The sequence below is a fragment of the Trichoplusia ni genome, chromosome 19 (assembly GCF_003590095.1).
Source record: "Trichoplusia ni isolate ovarian cell line Hi5 chromosome 19, tn1, whole genome shotgun sequence".
In the NCBI taxonomy this organism is placed as follows: Eukaryota; Metazoa; Arthropoda; class Insecta; order Lepidoptera; family Noctuidae; genus Trichoplusia; species Trichoplusia ni.
In genome coordinates this window covers 7183163-7204534 of record NC_039496.1, presented here as the reverse complement: position 1 = coordinate 7204534, position 21372 = coordinate 7183163, and positions in this window count along the sequence as shown.

The window sequence follows — 21372 nt, the reverse complement described above, 5'->3', positions numbered from 1 at the left end:
TCCACATACTGACGCCGCTTTCAAGAGGAAATGTTCTCTAATTTGCGGGTTTAGACGTGTCTCAGACTTAAATATATCCTTAATACAGTGAAGAAATCTTTAATCCTTGTGTAAGTGGCTTATGTTTGGTGATTAGAAGAAAAAGGTTTAAAACGAAATATGTGAATTTTTCATACCATTCTCAACTGCGCTATTATCAATTGTGGAGGTTATTTACTATTAATATTATTAACGTGAAAGTTTGAGTGTTCGGATGGATGGCTGTTCTGTTCAAAAATCACTGAACGAATTTGGACGAAATTTCGTGAACAGATAGTTTATAACCTGGATTAACATTGTGAACATAAGATTTTTATCCCAATGTTATGTTCGCGTGCTATGATTGCTATCATTCACAAGAAAAAACTATACTCAAATAATTACATTCCTATTTACATAATGTTTCAAACAATATTGTACTTAACTGTATACATTACCGCATCTAGTATGTGTCCGCACCTCTTCGCTGCCGTAGAGTATCGTATAAAGCCATACGTCAGGCGCTAATTAGGCACATTTTCATTGCTACGCTGACCACTATAAAGTTGCTGGATTTCATAATACGCACTCGTCGGAATTCCGACTCGTGTACTTTACACAAATGTATTTAATCATAATCATTTGTTTACGTTATAATATGTACTATGAAAATACATAGTATTAATAAACATCAGCATTCTCCTGTAGGTTTGTTTTTTAACATATCCACAACTTTCATACAACGCCATCTAGTCTCAAACTTAGCAAAGCTTATTTGTAGAAATACGTATTAGGCAACTGATAAACACATTTATACATATCTAAATTCATATGAATGATAGAGAAATAACTGCCTCGCACGTAACTAATGAACATTTGCTCATCACAAAATCATTTATCCCGGGTTTGACTTGAACTCACTTCCTTTGGTATTGTAGTCAGAGCCTGGTAATTACTAGACCAACGCGCCATTCATAATTATAATGAATTACTATTTTACTGTCTGATTTTTTTTAACCTACAGAGGGATAGTTACCCCCCGGTGATAACTTGAAGTTAATTCTTCATCAAACGTTTTTACATCTAAAGCATTGATATATTAAAAACCCTTGGGTTTTTAACATATCAATGAGCCAAAATCATTCTTATGTTTTGGCATTTGAAGCAGATACTTATTGACACATTGAATGCAACTTTTACAGTCAGAAGAGAAGTTGAGAAGAAGAAGAGAAGTTTCTTATCTAGCTGAGAGTTTCATAGTTTCGTGTACAAGGGGCCGAAGTAAGTCCTCACCAGCATTTACCAAACCGACAGGTGTGAAATGTATATTGTATTTAACCGTCCATTCACGTCACAAATAAACTTGTCAACCTTACAATCATTCTGATCCTGTTGACGTGACAATGGACTTAATTTTGTAAGAGTGATCTGTCACTCAGTGCAGAATAAGCAGCTTTGTTGGATTTAAGTGTAAAGGGTAACACTGTACTGTTCTTTGCTTTAACTTAGAGTATTCACAAGACCAGGCCACTGCGTGGGAGCGATAATTATACATTATGAGATCGGAAAAATAATTTAAAATATTCCTTATGTAATTATCATCCTTGATGTACCTATAAAAAAGTATAGCAATAATGAAGTATAAAGACGATGTTAATGCAATTGTATATTTGTTCCAATGGAATTACTAAATTTCGTTAACAACCTAGAATAATATAGCGCTCCACTCATTTAAAATCTAAACGCTAAGAGATTCATATAATCGTTTCAAAATTGCCTGACAGAAGAGTACTTAGTTTGAAAAAATAATTAAAAAAAAGAAACTTAAAACATTTAGATTTTAAGTCGTATGTGTAATTTGACAATTGCTATTCTTGAATACCAACTATTTTTTTACTCTGAATTTCTTAGAGTTCGTTTTTTGTTATACATGAAATTGTTAAAAACGTACAACACTAGAAATATCCACAAATAAAAAAATATAAGTATAAATCAATCGCATAAATACTGCGAATCAATAAACATCGACTTCCTTAATAATCAATTAGATAGGTACGTTAATATAATACTCCACGAAATAATTTGTTCGGCGACAATGTCGTTTGTTGCCATGACAATCGACATTATTCGTTCGACGATATTTTGTCGTTTCGGGAATTATATACTTACTTCATAATGTCTAAACGTAATAACATCTGTCAACGACTTCCTGTCGTATATTTGCAACAAAATATTGTGATTTTTGGAAAAATCGTGACAAAAAAAATATTTAAAAGGCCAGACATATTATAATCTTTGTATCCGCTGTCTGTCCATTCGTCAGCAGGATGTATCTCATGAACTGTAATAGTAACATTTGAAATTGTCAGATATGAAGTATTTCTGAAAAATACAAATAGAAATAGAGTTTAGCAACGGTAGGTACGGTCAAAAATTTGATGGTTAAATAACTTTCTTTTCTTTTATACGTTCCCTAGTTTTTGCGAGTCCGACTCCCACTTGTCTGATTATATCTTCTTATAAACCTATTTAAGCATGTACACAGAATTGAGTAATACCAACGTACGAAGATGTAGTGCCAGGGCTTGTCTATACATAGAATTTAGGTCTTTAATCCTATATAAGTACTAGCGCTTTTGAGTCTTTTCAGTTAGTATAATTTGTAAGAAAATCTCAGTTAGACCTTTAGGTATATTGGATTAGTCTCCACATAAGCTCTAAAGGACGGAACGGGGTGTAAGAAACAGAGCTTGTACAAACATAATATGAGACCTGTTCGTCTTTATGCTCTCCTGGTAGCTTACATCGTAGTACTTCCCGGTACATAGTATAGAGAAATAATTGTAAGATGCATGCTACGGATTGATCCATCCATATTTTTTAATTACTTAGGTTTTCTATACATTTTAATAGTTTTAGTAATACATTATCTCCTGGTATATCTTGGATAAGAGCTAGTTGTTAATGTGTAGCGTTACGAAAATTGTGTACAAAAAAAAACATTTTAATAATTATTTCTTTAGTTGTAAAGTCAGTCTTCAACGAATTTAATTGTTAAATTTCTTAATCGCACTTAATTTCACGACTCTTTAACTTTTAACATCTCTGGAATCTGTTTAAAAGACAACCTCATTAATTATTAACGTCCGATCTAAATATTTAAACGTTTCGCCAGTCATCAGAAATTGTCAATAGTATCCCCTTCTTATATTGCAAGGTATATAATTTCAACCCTATGTGTAGCAAATAAAGTCTATTTCGTATTACGATACATCGAAATCTAAAGAAATTCCCACCCTCTGTTTACCAAATCCTGCTAATCCCTAAAGGGAAACTTATAGTCACGTAATTTTAATAGTGTATGCATTTTATCCACTCAGAAAACAGATTTCAGGAAGGGTAATGCTCTTTTTCACTAAAGGAATACTACGATGATTTATAACGTTATCGAACGAGATGCTCATTATTAATTTTTAATCCTTTTGTGATATAACACCCTGTATGCATTAACCGTACAGTTTCAGTACGACAATAACAACAAAACAAACAATGGTCCCCGGCGCGGCGGCTCAGCGCGGCGCGCGGCAACGCTGAACGCACCCACAACAACAAACAATTCCACACAGATAACCAATTCACAAGTTTCCCGACGCGAACATTCGAAAATGGAACGCGGTCTACGTAACACTGACACAACTCACGCACACTCGTGAATCGCCCGGGGAAAAGCTGCACACATAGTTAACGACCACAACAAGTAGAGCTCTCACCCGCCAGGATTCTAATAAACTCCCTGAGTGCCGCAACCTGGCTACGGAGCTCGACCCGTATTGGTCGCTGTTAGAGTAGGACGGCAACACGAAGCAGAGAGCGCACTCACACTAGCGTAGCAAGGTAGGTTTCCCGGGAGCCGGGCGTAGTACTAGAGACACATTGATCCACAGGCGGCAGCAGAACGTCTGGCAACATCGATTGTGCAGTTTCCTGCAACCGGCCGTTGCCATGACGACCTCTGCACCCCTCCTGCGCTATGTACTTAGAAACTTTTCTATTACACCGTTTTATTAGATTTTTATTTGTCTTATGTAATGAGTGTTTTCAACAAAACCCGACGCGTGGTACTAAACGCGCGTCCTATTTGTAGGAAGTTGCTGTTTCCCGCCACTTTTTGCGAGACACGATACCAAAAGTACAATGACTTTCCTAAATTGTTCAGCGCGTTATTGTGTAGCTATTTATAGAAAGAGTTAAAATATAATCACGAAGTCGTTTTTCCGGATACACGTAGATACTAAAACTGTTTTACACCCTTTTTCAATTCAACTATGATTTCTTTTAAGACCTCAGGGGTTTATAATAGCTAACTAGGGTGGTTATTAAAATAATCTTGGTGTAAAAAAAATGTTTTTTTTTGTTTTTCCTCCAATACATACCCAAATGCCTCATCCACAAATGCCGTTACCAGGGAGACATGTATGTTTGGCGATGTATCAAAAGCGAGATTGATCTAAGGCGGACAACAGTATCACAGGCTTAACGGCATTGTCTTCAGACGGGCGCGCGCTTTGCACGGGGCTCGCAGCGTGCGCGTTACAGGATGCGCTGCGCTATTACTCTCTTTGTTCTATACCACTTCGTTCCAGCGTTTGCCGCAGGCCATTTTATAACGTGTACTTCATCAAAGCATAGCACAATAAGACATCGTCATGTCTTCATGTACGCCTGGTATTTTCTTGTACATGTTTTTTTTATTTACTCTAAAAATGAACTCGTTATTTCAAAATCTGTTCTTCCAGCCGTAAGTAAAAGTGTACTAAGTTATGATAACACCTCCTTAGTTTCGATAAACCGAAAACCCAAAGAACTGACTGAAAGTTAGGCTACAACATCCGGTATCCGGTGTTGCAGCAGTTGTTTCGCAACTTTCAGGAGTCGAATGTTCTGTAGTTTACTTTTCATGGTGCGACTATAACGTTGGATACTTGGTTAATATAATATTTATTAATATTAGGGACACCCTTTAATTGTATTATTAATTATAAAATATAAATAAATATTGAATTTACACAATAAAGCATCTTAAAACGATATAATACCGGAAAGTTTTTCCAATCACATTGATTTTTCTATTGATATGGGATTTAATTATTGCGTACCTAAATGAGCTGATTGAAGTACCGTATCATTATTATTAAACACATGTACCAAACTAATAAACCAACTGTACTTAATCAACACAATAAAGATACTTTGACTTTTGTCACTAACATTATCTGTTTTAAGAAGTGTATCGTTTCATTGAAATTGCGTTAAAAGTTTCATGTATTTCTTAAATTCAAAACTGAACTCCAGTCTACACGGCCAGGCTGCGCTTGTCGTCTGTTTCAACAAACCGCATGCGGTCGAGTTCTCTAACTTTTTCTAATTGTTTTACGTCAAGTGTGCGTGACAACACAAATGGAGCGAATTAACAGCTCTTTCCCTTCAGACATTGGAACAAGAATGAACTGAAAGAACTGAATCCGATATTTGAGAAAAACAATGACAAAACGAATTATTCAGTCAGATCAATTTCCAAAAAAACGGAGACTTTCTTTTTGCAAGTGATAGTATAGGTTCCTAATCTCGTGTCTTGTCAGTACACTTTTTAACGACAAGTGACGTCATTAGGACCCAATTCAATACATGTAACATTCGTAATTTTTTTGATTGATGAATAAATAAAAAATATTTATCAAATATTTTTTGACGGACTTACTTCTTAGAGTCAAATACTCTTATTTTTTAAACTTAACACATTGTATTTCTTGAATCTAGTTATCTTTACCAAATACGATTCGGACTGATCTATAAATCATTGACGATAATTTTCTTCATCCAAAATTTAATACCTACAAGCTATCAACTACATATACAATGTGTTACAAAGTTATTTTTGTGTCAAAGTAACAATCATACATTGTAAAAGCGACAATCGAGTATAATGAAGTATAACTTTGTGACTAAATCAGATTAAGAACCGACTTAAATAAAATAAAAAAAAGACTACTGAGACAAACTTGAAGATTTTTTCATTTGACCAAATCACAGATATTTCAACAACAATATCAACAAAATCGTTTCATCCAGTCCGAAGTTCATGGGTAACAAACAAACTATACGGCAAACTGAGAACCTTCTCTTTTTTTTTTTTTTTTTTCAGCCGTTACTTTCCCACTGCAGGGCAAAGGCCTCCAGGTTCTTCCACTCTGTCCGGTCTATTGGCTTTTGCCATCCACTGTTTGTGGTACGCATCCAGTTCGTTGCGCCATCTCATCTTGTTTTTAGTCGGTTGAAATGACTATTGAGTTGCTCTATAAAGTATAACTTGATGATCAAATCAGATTAAGAACGTGTAAAAAACCAGTTCTCACTTCCTAGCAACGCCCTAAGTCGAGGATCAAGGATCGAGTCCCGGAATGGGGTTCTTATGTTGCTACAATATTAATATTATTTGACGAACGTGTATATACTTTTCTCATATAAAAATATCTATAGAATACATTAGGTACTTACATAAAAAAAAAATGTTTCCTATTGGCTGCATTGTTTCCTCAGCGCTTACTTTACTTTCCTACATCAGTCGATCTCGACTCGATACTCGTCAAACTTTGAATAAAGAAGCTAAGTTATACCAGCCAGTTAAATGATATTCAGCAATATGTACTACGTATATATGTACTTAATAATATCAATAGTTTACAATTAAACGTTTCATCAAATACTTAACTGCTGCGAATGCATTTAACTACTTATAACTCCTAGAAAAATGAAAAGAAAAGAAAGCTGTATCCACAATATCAAGAAAAGCTCGATGTTTCGTGAGTTATATTCAGTTTTTGAGCGTTATCGATCTATAGGGGTGAGGGCGGTGTTTTGGTGAACACATTGTAACGAGATTTACAGTCTAGACTGTTGTAACGCAATCTCACTGCAACCGGGGCGCCTCAGACATACCTACATGTCATTAACTAAACTATTTAAAACTCTGTGTCGAGCACGACAACTTAAATATTTGTTTTATAATTTATTAAGAAAATAAAATTTGGTTTGCAGATCAGGTTTTGAAAATTGGTTATAACTTTATTTATTTTTTCTTATATAAACTTACACAATATATATATATAAGTTATTATCCTGATTTTATTTTTCTGTGGGATCATTTTCGTTTTGTAGTTGGTGAGCCCGCTGGTATATAATAGCTAGTCTTACTTAATAATATTATGTTCCAATTTACTTATTTGAATACATGCTTATTATTTACAGAATAATGAACACAGAACGAATGATCTTGCTCATCACACAAACATTTATCCAGGGTGGGAATGGACCTCTCGCATGCCAGTCAGGGCCACTAACCGCTAGACCAAAAGGAGAGTCGGGAGAAACATAGAGACGTCTGTTTAACATGTTACCTATGCTAGGAAAGTTCGCTTGTCATAAAATTCATTCAAGAGATGACGTGAAAGTTCATTATCACATTATTTTAAGGTTCCGTTCAAGACATCAACGCATCACTTAGCCAAACAGCAGTAATTAATTATTGATACATTCATTCTTTGAACCTATAACACGCAAAACAACAAAGTTACATTAACCTTTTAACACACAAATACTGCATGAGAAATCCCAATCATGTCTATGTCTAGTCCAGTAAACTATTAAAACAAAACACTATTCATCCAACAACCCAATTACAAAAATCCTCAATAAAATTAAATATAAATAGGTACAGAGATCACAAAACATTGAATTTCTCAGAAGGCCCCTGAAACTAGACGTAATAAAGGAAAATTAGTCGCGAACGCGTTAGCGACAAATAATTGTAGGGGCGGTTCAGATCGGATGGATCTTAAACACCGATTAGTCTTGCCGGGCTCTGTAATTAACGTAATTATTTTGACGCTAGTACTGACACAATAGATAACTAACGGGGGATGGTAACTATTTGAATTTAACCTGTTCAAGGTATTACAGATACCTTAAGGTTAATGGTCGATTGCGCAGTGGATCAAGACGGAACAATCGGGAAGCAAACGGGGTATACTTCCCCAAAAGTGGGTCAATAATCACTCTCTTCCAGCCTGGCCTTTTCCTAAGTATGTTGGGGTTGGCTTCCAGTCTAACCGGGTACGGTCAAGTACCAGTATTTTACAGGAGCGGCTGCCTATTTGAACTCTTTAACTCAGTTACCTAGACAACCCGACATCCCATAGCAAAACTGGTTGTCAGACTTTCTAGCTTCTGAAAATCCGCAAAGACTGTCGAAGATGGACGAATAACATCCAGTACCCACAATTTCACGTGCCTACCGGAATACAGAGGTACTCATTATGATATCGATGGTCAGCCATTCACAGAACGACAGTATCAAGTAGCTTAATCCGAGATCGATCAACTCATGCAGTTGTAGCTTAACCACGAGCTCCTCTGGGTCAATAAGTGCTTAACTTCGAAAAGTGATTTCTTGTTATAAAATGCACAAACCATGATTCTCACCTTCTCATCACTTCTATCAAAGAAAAACTGTTACCAGTTTTGAAAGCATGACGGCACACCACATAGCGTAGGCAGCGTCTCTCTTCCACATCTGCAAATGTTTTAAGAAGTGGTGGTATGCTCTAAGTTTCTTCTCGATGCCTTATGGCTAAAGGTCTGACTTTATGCGGTCTTCTTATCCACAAGAGCATTCCTTTCGCAACGGTCTTCAGCCATTCGGACCTCATACTAGTCTTCTTGGGATATTATAGTCACGGTAGTGTTCCATTTCATTCCGCGTAGGTTATTACAAAAATTCCAAAGTTCCTCCCAACCCTGAGCTAAATACTCCATGATATGTACATGAAAGGAAAAAAATTGTGTCCTTTTTTAGGGTTGGGTAAAACAAAATTGTTGTCATGTCTAATTCGCTCGTTAAAATTAAGTCGGTACTTAATTTGGGACATAAAAAGGGTTCAACAAACTCTCTGTCACATTTATTTAGTTGCAAAAAAATCGGTTGACTCCAGATATAAAGGTTTTGTAAAAATAGACCAAAGAAAGAACATTTTGCGAGAAATATGGTCACCCATCAAATTCATATCCTCAACGATGGTGTTACTTTACCTTGGTATTTATTTTAACTATTTTTTTATGAAAGTGGCAACCTAGCAACAGAAATCATTATTCTATTTTGTGGCAAAATTAAAAAAAAATATTTCTCAGATAACCAAAATATAGTGCTTTTTCATAATGGCAAAAGAGGATGGTACCTATAAACGCAGTAATATTTTTTCTACATAAAATACTCTTAACTATTTTATCAAAAAACATAAATATAATTTTCGTAACGTTTTACGCAGTCGATTTTTACCTTTTGCTAGCAAAATACGCTTTGTTAACTTTTATTGTCATTCAACCTCTTTTCGTTCAGCACGCGATTTGGTTACATCTTAAAAAATATTTAATATTTTAGCACTATAAAGTTACTTGGCAGGTAATTCAATCAGTCGTGAGTAGCCACCCTGGTTGTGGACACTTGGCTATAAATGTATGCAATTCTTCCACCCCTCGGGTCACAGCGGGCGACGCAGCGGGGGCCAGTTGAGTTTTGAATTGATTTACAGTAATTTAAACTGCGGTTTCTTCCTCCTTTCAAAATACCGTAAGGATGTGTTAAGTTATGCTATTCGCGTTTTGAATATGAGATCGTATGTACGTAGAAGCATACTCCCTACATCACATTAATTTTCATGTTAAGTAAAAATATTGATTAAATAATATTTATTTTTAAACATGTTATTTTCTGTTTGTCATAAACTGAGGTAGGAAATGTGAAGTTAAATATCAATAGATAATTATAATTTAAAAAAGATAAGTACCTATTTTATTACAGGTGTGAAGAGTTCAAACGGTGGGCTATGATTAGAATTACTGGAGGTGGGAGTTAGAAATATGGAATAGTATAAGCAGACTAATTATAAACTTAAGAATTTACGACTCAGTTCTTAGATTAATAATGTCAATTAGGAGAAATCAGTCTTTTAGAAACCTCACAAAGAACCCACACTGTCTGGGTATCAAATAGGTATTTCCACTAATGATGTCGGCACTTACAAAGTATTATTACTTGTTGCTAAGAATATAAATAAATAAAGTACCTTATTACCAGCAAAATATTTTTATGACAAAAACAATACCAGGAAAGCAGATTATACAAAGAGTTACAAGAAACGCTGGTCGCAATTTTTTTTCACATGGTGTTTAATGAGGCCCCACTCATAAAATACTTTAAATACTGTTTTGGTTATATTATATTCCAGGAAAGAATAAAAAAAACAGTAACAGAAATGGGGAACATCATCTGTGAAAATTGTAACTCTCTAGCTAACGCGGTTCCTGAGATACAGCCTGGCTGGCACGACGGACTTAAACTTAAAAACTTTTTGGGAAAGAACGCACCCAGCCGATTGTAATAAAATATAGTAGAAAACAACTTAAAGAAAACACACTAGATTGGCATAATTATAATTATTAATGTACTAATGACACTTGAATCTATATCAATTACTGAAGTTGTACTAACAAGTGATTTAGCTAATAATCTATAATTATAAAGCTAAAGAGTTTGTTGGTTTTTTGAACGCGCTAATCTCAGGAAATACTGGTTCTTGTTTTGAATAGACCATTTATCAAGGAAGGCTATAACATCACGCTTCGACTAATAGGAGCGAAGATACAATGGAAAATGTAGAAAAAAAAGAAAAAAATATTTCGCTGAGAAAACGGTTCAAGATTTTTTATACACGTGGACAAAGTCGCGGGAAACAGCTAGTATTACATAATGTTTAAACTTGATACTATGTTAGACTTAACTTATATAGTAACGCAAAATAAAATAAACATTGCATCATGATTATGGAAATAACGGTAATAGATTTCTGTCTAATTAGGTGTTCTAAGTATATCGTTACTAGGATAACATAATAATATAAAGGTAAATGTTATTTGTTTATACTTCTTATTTGTAATTGGAAATGGAGACTATATTTTTTCTAATGTGTCTGCTAAGAGGGATCTCGTGTTACCAGACAAGTTGTTTTGACATGTTTGTTTTTTCGGTCCTAATAAACCCGAAAGGCGAAAGTTTGTGAGTGTTGTACACCATGTACTTACCATCTAACACCAAGTACTTACCATCCAACACCAAGTACTTACCATCTAACACCAATTACTTACAATCTAACACCATGTAGTTACCATCTAACACCAAGTACTTACCATCCAACACCAAGTACTTACCATCCAACACCAAGTACATACCGTCTAACACCAAGTACATACCATCTAACACAAAGTACTTACCATCTAACACCAAGTACATACCATATAACACCAAGTACTAACCATCCAACACCAAGTACTTACCATGTAGCACCAAGTACTTACCATCCGACACCAAGTACATCAGTTACAGCTATTTTAATATATTCTTATTATGAGAATTATTTTCACCCATATCTTATCAAGATACTTCATGCAGTTCCTTCTTTACTTCTTTTTATATCTTTAGGATTCCCGCCTTCCTGCCTAAACCATACGGCTATATCATTTTTTTTTATAAACTGCACTTATTATTCTGGTGTAACATTCTGGATCAACTCTGATTTACGAGATCCTAACAAAATATAATGTTCTATAATAATAATCTACTCAACCCGTTCCTTGATTAACTAATCAACAAACAAATCGTAAAAAGCACTATTAGTACGGTTATATGAATGAAACGCAGCAAACTTTTAATGAATATAGCAGACCCCACCAATTACCCGCGTATCAAAACACTGTGATCAAATAACCATCACATAAGATACAATTCCGCATCCTTTCATCCCGGATTAGTAATCAAAAGGCCTGGCGAGGTAAAAAGCGGCAGAATCCGGCATCCATTAGGCAGGCCAGACGGGCAGACACAAAAGAACTGTGAAAACTCCTGCCGCCTGCATTCCAATTTGTTATCTGCCACTGTGCACCGCTGCTTGCCTGCCTTTGTCACAGAAATATTGTTAGTACGAGAGCGAGCATGTGTCTGGCGGTACTGTGCTCGCGTTCCCCAAAGGGTAACCAGACAGGTGTACTGTTTCACTTAGATTTCGCTAGACGGTGTCAATTTTATATTCTTGGTTGTTCGTTATGACATAGGCAATTTCGGAATAGATATTAAAGAACAATTTTAAAAAGTATTATTTACTTTAAATCGAATGTCAATTTCAGGTATCCAAAAAATAAAGATACACTTGATTTTACTCAATAGAATTAACTTTGTTTTTTTTTTGGCAGCACATACGCTTTTTTCCGCTCATTTGGCTCGATCAATGCTCGTTTGGCTTGAAAAGTTTAGGTTACAGCTGGTACCTACCATATAGATTACGGAATGAATGTTGCAAAAATGGTTGTTTAGGTATTATTCGTTGCTTGTACAAACAATTCTGAGAATTGTGCTTGGTAAAGAGCAGCATGGTCACAAATAGCTTACTAATTAAAGAAAAACAATTAATTATATGCGAATGAAGCAAATCTCTTAAACACGTTTCTACAACAAGCTTCCCATTCATGTTCGTAAGCTACCGACTAAGAAATTTAAAACTTTTATTAAATTAAAACTATCCGGAAAAGGATATTACAAAATATCAGATTATTTAAATGATAAAAATGCTTGGGATTGAACTGCTCGCTTATACAGCTATCATTATTTGTGTACATAATTATTGACATGTTTTGTGCTTTTGCATGAATTTATTTTTGTTAATATTAATTATTATTTGTGTTTAACCGCAAATGTGTCAAAATATCAAAAGTAAGGTTCAGTTTGTTCCACCATTTTCCACAAGATGTCACTGTGCTTTGAGACCGCTTTTCTGAATGGCGGTGTTAAAATTTTCCGTGTATACTATAAGAGAGTCGAGGATTTTTATATTTTTTGGTATCATTTTATGTAATATTCGGATTAAAGTATTTTGGTAACCACGACCAGGTGCTTTAATCAAATCAACCCCCAGCTTAACCCTCCGATACCGAGGGTTAAACATGGTCCTTCGAGCCGGATAGAAGCGTTGTAAATATCACGCTTCTCGGATTTTTGGGTATCAGCGGCACAGAAACCAGTGGTGGGTCGCCACTGAAGTGCTACCAGTGACGCCAACAGAAGGCGCCACCGCAGTTCAAGCAAGTTCTGCGGGCACCGGAGCTGAAGATTGGCGGAAGTGGCATCCCAGCAGCTGCGCACCAAACCGAGAGCGGAGCGCCCCCTGATGGGCGTTGGGTACAACTACTACACATCGGCAGCAAGCAAGCTGCAAGCGACGTCGTAAGGAAGTGAGTGATAGTGCAAGAATAACGTAAGTACTTTGAGACTATTTCGTGTGAAGCAAAAGTGAACTTTATTGCCTAGAAGATTATAACTTAGAAAAATTCTTGGACTTAGAATAATTGTAATGTGTGCATGTTAGACTTAGTTAGATTTAAGCCAAATTCCGTTCAGACGGGGAACCTATGCCCGATTTTCTATAGATTCATAAGGTTCAAACACTTAGAAAATTTTTGATATTTATATGGACTTGTAAAATTTCTTAAAAAAAAATAGTTGGTATTTACATTGTATTGTAACCTTTTTTGGAAAGCGTTGGCAATTAAAAAAAATCAAAATGTCTTTGCAATCACATGTCAAAGTGCAAGATGACATTTACGTCCGATTGTCAAGAGCTAAAATTAATTTTAAGAAATCGCCAAAGGATAGGATTACTTTACAATATTTAGAAACCAGATTAGAGAGTATTGAGGAATTATGGGCACAATTCACTTTAACACATACACAAATTGTCAAGGATTTTGATCATAAGGAGTTATCATCTTCACCTTACACTGTCAATGAAGTCTATTTTAACACGGAAGATTTGTATTTAGATTTAAGATGCGAGTTAAAGATCGCATTAAGTAAAATAAAAAATAGCAATGTTTCGTCAGCTATCGGGTCTTCAAATAATAATTCTTCGAGTAAAAGTATGACTATTAAGTTACCTAGAATAACAATTCCAACTTTTTCCGGAAAATATACTGAATGGCCCACATTCCGCGATTTATTTGTGTCAGCAATCCATAAAAATAGCACTATTGATAATGTACAAAAATTGCATTACTTAAAGAGTTATTTGACTGGGGAAGCCGAGCAACTCCTTCGTCATATACCAATTTCGGAATCTAATTATGAAAGATGCTGGGCTCAGTTGGAGACTAGATATAACAATAGAAAATATTTATCACATTGTATTTTAGTAAGATTGCTTAGTCAAAAAAATATTATACAAGAATCAGCTAGTGCTTTAAAAGAATTAATGGATACAACATCAGATTGTTTAAATGCGTTAGTGAATTTGGGTATTGATGTTACTTCCTGGGATATTATCATAATACACATAATAACATTAAAACTAGATCCTGACAGCAGAAAGGATTGGGAACTAAAAGTGACAAGCAATATAGATTCAGACGAGCTGCCTACATTTGGACAGCTCAAAGAATTTCTAACTGGCCGTTATAGGGCTCTTGAGTTTTTAGGTAATAAGTCAAGTAAAAACATTGTTACTAAGGAAAGGGTATTTCACACAGCGGCCAATACAGCCAATGCATGTCCGGTTTGCAACAGCACTGAGCATAAAATAAGAAATTGTAAGCAATTTGTTAATAAGGATGTGGATAGTCGGCGTACGTTTGTTCAGGATCACAATTTATGTTTTAATTGTTTGGGATACAACCACTCTGCTAGATGGTGTAAATGTACAGCCTCGTGTCAAATCTGTAAGCGAAGACATCACTCTTTGTTGCACCTTAAAGGTGAGTGGGAGTCTGCTGGCGATAAGGGAGATTCATCAACGCAAGCACATTCTGCCACAGTCGAAGAGGAATCTCAAAATGATGTCGTAGCTTGTTTCTCAAAAGGTGGCGTGTGTAGTCAAGTTCTGCTAGCCACTGCGTTAGTGAGAGTTGTTTGCAAAAACGGAAATATGTCTACTATCAGAGCGCTGTTGGATCAAGGCTCACAAGCGTCTTTCGTTACGGAGCGTACTGTGCAGAGTTTAGGGTTACATAAACAAGCAGTTGAGGGTTCTATTACTGGCATAGGTGGTCATAACAAATTAACTTTAAATTCGGTTGTTGAGATCAAAATTCAATCTAGGATTAATTCATCATTTGAACTTGTAGTCAAAGCATATGTTCTCAAATCTATAACGTCTTTGCTACCGGGTGGAGAAATATCAATGACTTACCATTCTTTTTAAAAGGCATGTGCGACGTTGTGCTCTTTGCAGATGATACTTCCTTAATATTTAAAGTTAACAGAAACAGAAATGACTTTAATGAAGTAAATAGTGCTCTTACTCGGGTCACACATTGGTTTTCAGTTAATAATTTAGTTTTGAATGCCAAAAAAACCAAATGTATTAAATTCGCGATGCCTAATGTTAAGAATCTTGGGCCAAATATTGTTATAAATAATGAAGTGCTAGAGACTGTAGAATCAACGGTTTTTCTCGGTGTTACAGTTGATGCAAAATTAAAATGGATGGCGCATATTGCATACCTAGCGAATAAACTCAGCTCTGCGGCTTATGCGGTTAGAAAAGTTAGGCAGATTACTGACGTGGACACAGCTCGTCTTGTTTATTTTAGCTATTTCCACAGCGTTATGTCCTATGGCATACTTTTGTGGGGTAAGGCAGCAGATATCGAATCGATATTCGTCTTACAAAAGCGAGCTGTCAGATCCATTTACCAACTAGGCTCTAGAGTTTCTCTTAGGGAGCGGTTTAAAGAGATAGGCATTTTAACGGTAGCATCCCAATTTATTTTAGATAATATACTATTGATACGAAAAAACCTTCACTTATACACCAAAAATAGTGATATACATAGTATAAATACACGGAATAAACATAAGTTAATTGGTACATCGCACCGGTTACACAGGGTACACAATTCATTTGTGGGACTTAGTGTTCGCCTCTACAATAAACTGCCTCTCACTTTATTGGAATTACCTTTTAACTCATTTAAAACAACGGTTAAAGATAAGCTGTGCAAGAAGGCTTATTATACAATCAATGATTATTTAAATGATAAAAATAGTTGGTCGCCGTGATTTGCACAGGACGGTTTAGTGTGGATTAATGTTTGACGCGTATTTGTGTAATTTGATAGACATACTCTATGTATGTGTGTAACATTGTGTTACCTATTTAGTTTTATTTTTGGTATAATTATACGCATACACGTATATATTATTTTTTATAAATTTTGACATGTATAATTTATTAATTATAAAATTGAATGACGTAGCAATTTATGCCGCCTCCGTGTTCGGGGCTGTGCCGGGTAAATCAACGTTTGGGGTATTTCTTTCTTTAAGTTTTATTTTATTAGCCGGCAGCAGATACGTCATGCTCCCTTAGTCGTCACTGCCTGCGGTGGCGTCTTGGGTCGGGTCACCTCCTTCCCTCAAATATGGCGAGGGAGGTGATGGCTGACCCTTGCGTCATACTCGTGAACGGGTGCTGCTTGCGGTGGCTGGTCGGTCTGCTGACCTTGGCCTTTGTACTTACAGTTTAATTTCGTATAGGCTTAGATACAGCGACCTCAAATTTTTGTTTGTTTGGCACGGCACCTACACACTTATTTGTTATTGTTTTGTATAATAATAATATCTAATAATTTTGTAATTGGAAAGACAGCGTGCTGCTGGGGAGTTTGTTGCGCCGTTTCTTCTCTCACAGCAAAAGCACTTAGGAAGCGGTGAAGGGTGGGCGAAACTGGGTGCTGTCCAATGTAAATGATGCTGACCTTCAAAAAGTGCTACTTAGTAGCCTAATTTGAATAAATGAATTTTGATTTTGATTTGATTTGATCATATTTAGATTGGACTCAAGTTAGTGATATGGAACTAGCGGATCCTAGATATAACAAACCAGATAAAGTCGATATGTTGCTAGGAGCAGAAATTTATAGTCAGGTTTTGCAGAATGGGTTTAAAAGGGCACCTGACGGCAACACAATAGCTCAGGCTACGTCGTTAGGATGGATTTTATCGGGTACAGTAGCCTCTGCTTCTCAACAAACATCAAATATTACCGTGATGCACGCGCAACTCGGGAATGACGAAATCCTGAAAAAGTTCTGGGAAATAGACAAGGAACCAAATCGCATCAGGAAACAGAGACTCACCGAAGAAGAGGCTAGATGTGAAGAAACATGTATGGCTACATCTGCTAACAAGGAAAAATGCGCAGACGTTATGGAGGAGAGTTTGCAACTGGACACATGAGGGAACTATCTAAATCAGAAGAGCAAAATGAGCATGCTGTGTACTTACCTCACCACGCGGTTGTACGTAATGACAAAGACACAATCAAGGTTCGGGGCGTTTTTGATGCTTCCTGCAAGGGAAAGAATGGAGTAGCTCTCAACGACGACCTAATGATTGGACCTAGGGTTCAACCAGATTTGCGAAATTGGTTGATTGGTTGGAGATCGCACCCGTTTTTGGCAGTGCGATCGATGCTGCAAGTGGCGTACGATGATGGAGTCAAATATCCACTCGCAGCTGAAAGAATTCTTAAAGATGATTATGTGAATGATCTAATGACTGGTTGTGACACTACAAAAGAAGGCATGCAAATCTATAATCAATTGAACGAGTTAATAGCAAAGGCAGGATTCACTGTACAAAAAGGGTTAAGCAGCAGCAGTGAAGTACTGGAGAAAATGATCGGGAAAAAATACTCGTTCAAGGGGCAAGATGAAGCGGAAAAGGTAATCAACATAAAACAAGATGAAATATTTAAAAATTTGATACTTACCTGGAACCGAACCTGTGTCACCTTCCAATATTCTGTTCAGCTACCTGCGCTGCAAGAAACTGTAAAGAAGAAAAAATTGGGGGTTTCTGGAATTGGATGGGATGAGGAAGTTTCACATAAAAAAAATGGTTTACTTACCGACATCAGCTAAATTTTATTACGAAGTTTAAAGTTCCTCTATGGTTACACTTGAAGCACAGTGAAAAGCAGATTTAGCATCCGGGGTTAGACAATCTTACACGAGTAGTTACAATTCGCAGTAAGGGTTCTATGCTCAAAAGGCCAACATCCAAGCTGTGTGTCCTGCCTATTCCCTGAGGTTATTTTAAATTAGGATAGGTTAAGCATAGTTGTTAGAATTGTATCATTGGTTTGTAGAATTTATTATTGTAAGGTTGTTTTGTGTTTAGTATTGTAAGGAATTTTTGGAATAACTTTGGAAGGACATTATGTTTCACAAAATGTCCTTGGTGGGCGGAATGTTTAACCGCAAATGTGTCAAAATATCAAAAGTAAGGTTCAGTTTGTTCCACCATTTTCCACAAGATGTCACTGTGCTTTGAGACCGCTTTTCTGAATGGCGGTGTTAAAATTTTCCGTGTATACTATAAGAGAGTCGAGGATTTTTATATTTTTTGGTATCATTTTATGTAATATTCGGATTAAAGTATTTTGGTAACCACGACCAGGTGCTTTAATCAAATCAACCCCCAGCTTAACCCTCCGATACCGAGGGTTAAACAATTTGATTTAATAACATGCAACTCATTTGCGTTATATATTTTTTAAATCTTTTTTTATACTTTTTTTTTGTAAGTATAAACCTTATGCAGGTATATAATCAATTTATTGAAATACTCTGCATTAGTTTATACACTTGAATTTGAAAATTGTCTGGACTTTAAAAGAGACTGCGACCCCTTAGTTTTAAAGTGATATAATATCCTATTTGCAGAATAAATAATTTCATTTCAATAATTATCTTAAATTCTTTAATAATTATTAAAGTGGTGGAAATCAAGAGCCCTATGTAGAATACATCCCAACATGTCAGATCGAATGTGACTGTCTGGAGCACAGTAATTAGTTTTTGAGTTTCATCTATTAAAAACGTGCGTCATATTATGTCAGCTCTAAAATAAAGTATAAGGGTTGCACATTACATTATTAATTGTGATTCAGTATGGATAAAGTTGTGCGGATATGATGAAAAAGAACAATCTTAAAACTTCAAAATGAATAATTTTAACGCTTTTAGCTGTGTTAGGAAAGCCACATATTTTTACGGTATTTTTTTTCAAACGAACTACCTAAATTACTGCAACGGACGCGGCATTATGAAAAAAAGGTAAAAAAATATCCGCGACCAGGAAAACATAAATGTGTGGGTGTTTACTATCAACGTGTGTTACACTCGCTTGTTGGGCGTACCGCGTACGTACTATATTTCCGATGAAATCAACGTAGCCGGGTGGGACCTGGGTGGCGTGAGGTGGTGCACCTTTAATGCATTTATGTATGCCTAGTACCTGTATATAAATGAAATAGAAGGTTCGGGAAACATCACGATAATCGGATGAACGGTTCTCGGTAGAGTGGGTACTATTATATTTTACTAGTATAAAAATTTACAACCACTTGCCCTGTAAAATAAGATCACTTAAGCTAAAGAGTTTTAAGAATGTACTTAAAAGATTTCTAATTGAACATTGTTTCTATGATTTAAAAGAATACTTTGAAGCTAACTTATGAAAACTGGGATGCTGAAATATTAATGTAAGAACATCTTTTTTTGGTACTGCCTATTATTTTAATGTTGTTTTATATCTATAATTCATAAGCTAACATTTTATGTAAGCTAAGTACCCTATTGCATGCCTATGTAGGTAAATTGTGCAGAGCTGTAAACTTATATTAAGACCTTTTAATGTAACCACAATTAATGCAATAAAGATTATTATTATTATATTATTATTATTATTATTAATCCTCTCATTGTACGTAAAATACGAACGTATATTACATTTAGCTAGGCTTTCCATTGACGGAAAACTAATATGTAAAATTTTATGAATTTATCGTATTCTGTAAAACTATAAGTACTTGTTTTTTTAAATAAATTTCTATGAGGAATATTTTCAAGAAGGTCACGTCATTACATTTTCTTGTTAGGAAAATGTGGAAAAAACAGGGCAGGAATAAATCATAACTTATATTTCTAACCTCGCGAACGAAGTCGCGGGCAACAGCTAGTAAATGATAAATGCAAGAATGTTTGTTTGTTATAGCCGATTGTTATAAAATAAAGTAGAAAACAACTTACACACTAGGTTAGAATAATTATAATTATTAAATGCCATTGACACGTAATTCTGGATTATGGAAATTTCTGTCTAATTAGGTGTTCTAAGTATATCTTTACTAGGATAACATAATAATATAAAGGTGTTATTTGTTTATACTTTTTATATGTAATTGGAAACGGAGACTATTTTTTTTCTAATGTGTTTGTTAAAGGTAACACGTCATTACATTTTCTTATTTTTTAATAAAGCTTTCTGATTCTGATTAAACCTCTATCAAATTATTAAAACACAGAAATAGAAGAGTTGATAAGAAAAAAAAAATAATGAATTCATTTATATTAATTAAAACATAAAATTATTCATTCGCGACGAAAATCTATATCACGCTGATTGTTGCAGTGTGACGTCACAGTCTGGGTTGGTTCAAACGCTGCACTATTACGCACCAGACCGAAACAGATCGAAACTGCACGCCAGACTGCCAGACATAGCTATACCTGCACCTATCACCTACAGTGCGGCCACAGAGTTTTTAATAACCAACCCGCACCGGCCCAACCAAAGGGGGATTACGCGTTGTGGGTTTCAATAATTATTCGATGGACCAATACGCTTAATGAAATGTTACTGCGTAATTTGGAGATTGACGAGGTGGAGATTTGTTTACGTTTATTTTAATTTTGTTGCTTTAGTTAGTGTAATGCGGATACAATATATTCCTCTAAGTGGTTGGCAAAGGCGAGCTCAGCGAAGTAAGCTTAAGGTAGCTTAGAGGTTGCCCCGTGTATGAGACAGGTTTTGCAGGGAATAGTAAAGAACACGTGCTGCTGCTAAAATATCTGGGTAGAATTAGATAAAGGCGGAAAATTTATTTTTGCGAATTCTGAAACAAGTTCTAAAATCTAAATTGCATTACGGCTGCAAATTGTTTCATACGTTGATACATCTTTAGCCTTATGGTGGTTTAAGGAAAAATATTATTTTTAATGAAAACCTTTTTCTTTATTTACTAATAACATCGCAAAGCAACTTCTTGAACACCGTCAAAATGTACTTAAATATTTTTCTTTGGTTCTCTCAACGTCCTAATTACAAATAAAATATTTTATAAAACCTCGTTG